The sequence below is a fragment of the Stegostoma tigrinum genome, chromosome 11, assembly GCF_030684315.1.
Source record: "Stegostoma tigrinum isolate sSteTig4 chromosome 11, sSteTig4.hap1, whole genome shotgun sequence".
NCBI classification, from domain to species: Eukaryota; Metazoa; Chordata; class Chondrichthyes; order Orectolobiformes; family Stegostomatidae; genus Stegostoma; species Stegostoma tigrinum.
This window is the reverse complement of record NC_081364.1, coordinates 80,530,211-80,533,827: the sequence shown is the minus strand read 5'-3', so window position 1 is coordinate 80,533,827 and position 3,617 is coordinate 80,530,211. Positions and strand designations below refer to the sequence as shown.

At 46.2% G+C, this 3,617-nt stretch overlaps 1 non-coding gene across 1 annotated transcript; it reads right to left on the bottom strand.

Annotated features, from left to right (window-relative positions):
- Window positions 1-2,832: 2,832 nt before the first annotated feature.
- Window positions 2,833-2,905, bottom strand: trnav-aac (transfer RNA valine (anticodon AAC)). Its single transcript has one exon. It is a non-coding gene; the product is annotated as a tRNA-Val (tRNA).
- Between the last annotated feature and the right edge of the window lie 712 nt (window positions 2,906-3,617).

Genomic DNA, 3,617 nt, shown 5'->3' with positions numbered 1-3,617 from the left:
CTGTTCTCCCCAAGCACTGCCTACCAGTGGAAGATGATTTTCTCCAGCCACCAATGGAGAGAGCTTGGTCTGGAGGGAAGGGAGCAAACAGAGTCACTTAGGAGCAGCGGGTCAGAATGGGAAGAATTTGTTAGTAACACTTAATGCGGCTTTCACTCTTCAAAGCAACGGTAATGAACACAGTTTACAAGAAAACTCACGTGATTTAGTGTTAATGGCTCTGCGCTGTTGCTGGTTCTTTGCTTAGGGGGACGTTTCCTGTTTCAAGTGGGATGTATAAATGGGGAAGCATAGTATGGTGGCTCAGTGGTTAGCACTACAGCTTCGCAGCACCAGGACCTGAGTTCAATTTTAGCCTCAGGCAACAGCCTGTGTGGAGTTTGCATATTCTGCCTAAGTCTGCATCAGTTTCTTCCAGGTACTCCAGTTCCCTCCCACAGTTCAAAATGTGCCGGCTGGGTGGATGGGCCATGCTAAATTGCTTGTAGTGGTCAGGCATGTGTGGGTTATAGGGGATGGTTCTGGATGGGATGCTCCAAGGAGCAGTGTGGACTTGTTGCGACTAAGGGCCTGTTTCCACGCTGGAGAGAATCTAATCTAAATAGGGGCACCTCTCAAGTTCAAATCACAGGCATTCAGTATCACACTCCATTCTTCACCCATGAGGGCAGGTTTCAATGAATTTGAGGGTGAGATGCCTCAGGCTCTTTACAGCAAAGAAATTGCATGTGGAGAAGCAGGATGCAAGCTTGAAAGAAGGTCTGCCCATTGATCAATGGACGTCATCACAGGTGGTGAAAAGTCCAATGTAAACATAACTCTCTTTATCATTTCTGAAGGGCCCAGACGCAAAACTTTAGCTTTCCTGCTCCTTTCATGCTGCTTGTCCTGCTGTGTTCATCCAGTTCTACAACCTGTTATCTCAGATTCTCCAGTATCGACAGTTCCTACTATCTCTCTCTCTTTATCTTCTATGTTCTAAAATTCTAGTTCCCTAGAAAGTGTTTCTTGCTGTCTGCTTCATCCAAGCTCTTGCGCCATCTCCATTTAAACTTCTTTGCTTTAAACAGAGCAATCCCGGCCTCTGGAATCTTGGCACAAAACTGAATTCCCTCATCCCGTGTCATGAGGAAGCCGGAGGATTACGACAAGATTTAAGGGGTAAAAATCAGTTGGTTGTTGGAAACATGGAAACGTAGGAAAAAATAAGTACCCAGTATCCATCTCCATGAATCTTTCAATATTTTTGTGATCCAAGTGGAAGAAAACAATTCACTCCACCATCTGAGAGACCCAGTTCCGTTCAACGGATAAACATCACTGGGCTGGGAGCAGCGAGACAGAATGAAAGGAACATGCTCTACACACAGAGATAATAGGAACTGCAGATGCTGGAGAATCCAAGATAACAAAGTGTGGAGCTGGATGAACACAATAGACCAAGCAGCATCTCCGGAGCAGGATGCTGCTTGGCCTGCTGTGATCATCCAGCTCTACACCTTGTTATCTATGTTCTTGAAACTGTTTGCAGCTTCGAATTCGTAGAACATGGGGGTATTTTGCTTTGAGCACGTCTCAGCTGGTTTTTCGCTGAGTAAGCAAGCGTGTAGCTGGCTTTCTGGCCTTGTGGTATGATCCTCACTGAGGTTACAATTACGGCATTGACGTGCGAGAGGTCCCTGGTTCAACTTCCCATCAAGACCGGATTTCTCCTTTCCCTTTTGCCATATTGCCCGAGGAGCTTTTCTTCAAAGCAGCTTGTTGAAAGAGGTCGGATTGCCTGCAGTGTGGATGGGGCAGAAGTACCATTGCAGTGAACACGGCAAAAGGAATCACCTGTTCAAAGCGAGAACACGTGTTTCAGGTTGTTCGCCCATGCAATCCGCCTCTCAATGAATCCTTCAGCTGCATTATCGTTCAGTCCTGGGCATGAAACTTCAGGAAGCCGGGATTTGAAGTGATGAGAGACAGCACTGAACAGATTAATGTGAATGGTGCCGTGTATGTGGAATGTCAGCAATAATGTTAAGTTGGAAAGTTGGGAAAGCTCACCTTATAGAGTAGAAAACTGAAAGTTGGTCTGTTTGAAGCTTTGAACAGAGAAGTTTCGGGTCTGTTAATCACTGTCTGACAGAACCCCTTGTGCAGATTCTGTTGATATGAAGGGGAATCCGATGCCTGTTAAAATTGATAATGTGCGCAGTTACAAGGAGAAGCTAAAAGAGAACATTAAACGAGACAATAAAATGTGAGGCTGAATGAACACAGCAGGCCCAGCAGCATCTCAGGAGCACACAAGCTGACGTTTCGGGCCTAGACCCTTCATCAGAGAGGGGGATGGGGTGAGGGTTCTGGAATAAATAGGGAGAGAGGAGGAGGCGGACCGAAGATGGAGAGAAAAGAAGATAGGTGGAGAGGAGAGTATAGATGCGGAGGTAGGGAGGGGATAGGTCAGTCCAGGGAAGACGGACCGGCCAAGGAGGTGGAATGAGGTTATTAGGTAGGAGATGGAGGTGCGGCTTGGGGTGGGAGGAAGGCAACATGACTGCATGACAGGAAAAATGTACGGGCACAGCAAATGCACGCATAAAAAGCTTGAGCACCTGTGCTCTCAAAATCGGCCCATATTCAGGAGCAGGAAGGAGAGAAATTTAACAAAGCTTTCCAAAGCAATGCTTTGGCATTACCCTCCTGTCCACAGCAGTAGTGTTATGACAGCTGCAATTTTGGGTGGCTGACCAGAATGAAAGGCTCACTGACGACAAGGGCGAGGCAAGGAAACGCTGTCCACAGGAATGAGGAAACCTGTGGCAGTGATAAAAGGTGTGCCAGTGTTTCTGCCCGGTTTCGAACCGGGGACCTTTCGCGTGTTAGGCGAATGTGATAACCACTACACTACAGAAACACAGTGCCCGACTGCTCTACCCACTGTCCTTCGAACACCATTGAAATTTGCAGCCATTCAACATTTGATTTCTCTGTTTTAAATCGATTGATGCTGTCCAACGTTATTGACATTGTAAAAAGTAAAAGATACAACATAAAATTGCCCAGAAAATGCTCATGACGATGTTGTCAGGGTTGCAGGGTTTGGATTGTTGGCCTAGGCCGAATCGACTGGGGCATTTTTTTTTCCTGGAGCATCAGAAGTTGAGGAATGACCTGATAGAAGTCTGTAAAATCTCGCGAGATATGGATAGAGGGAATAGTCAATGTCAATTTCTAAGAGTCGGCCCGAGTGCAAAATGGGAGGGCACATATTTAAGGTGATAGGAGAATAAGTTAAAAGAATTCTTAGGGTCGTATTTTCACGCCGAACGTGCTGTGTGTATGGTGTGAACTGCCAGCGGAAGTGGTGGGCGCTTGTAAAAATGACAACATTTCAAAGGCACCTGAGTGTGTGTATGAATCGGTTGGACGACGAGGAATGAGACCGTCCCACAGCAAAGTGTTCGGTCACTTTAACCAAAGATTGATTGAGACGAAACAAAGTGGATCATAGTTCATCCCTGTTCTCTACCTGTTTGACGAGTCTTTCTAAATACCATTTAAAAACTTCGCTCACATTTCTGCTTCTGCCGCCTACCCAGACACTTACAAAACTTAGTGGAAGAAAA